The following is a 333-nucleotide window of genomic DNA, read 5'->3' as shown; positions in this document are numbered from 1 at the left end:
AGCGGCAGCAAAGCCAAAACTTCAAAATCTTTGGTTATACTGTCACGAAGCTAGAGTTGAGAATAAAATTAGAAATCGTGGACCCATCGGTATATATTTTCCTCACTTTGCAAAATGATTATCTTTAATACGTTGAATAAGTCTACATCAATTCTAATGTAATTTATTTCAAGTATAGCACCTTTGAAAGGATATTTTATTTATTGTTAAGTAAATAATCTGGCACCTGCATATGGCAATATTTCCATAACGAACAATGAATTAAGAAACTACGCCCAATTCTTCGTTGGCCGTCTGTACAAGATGAACTGATCAAATGATTGAGTACGATAA

The sequence above is a fragment of the Macrobrachium nipponense genome, chromosome 3, assembly GCF_015104395.2.
Source record: "Macrobrachium nipponense isolate FS-2020 chromosome 3, ASM1510439v2, whole genome shotgun sequence".
Taxonomy (NCBI): Eukaryota; Metazoa; Arthropoda; class Malacostraca; order Decapoda; family Palaemonidae; genus Macrobrachium; species Macrobrachium nipponense.
This window is presented reverse-complemented; position numbering follows the sequence as displayed.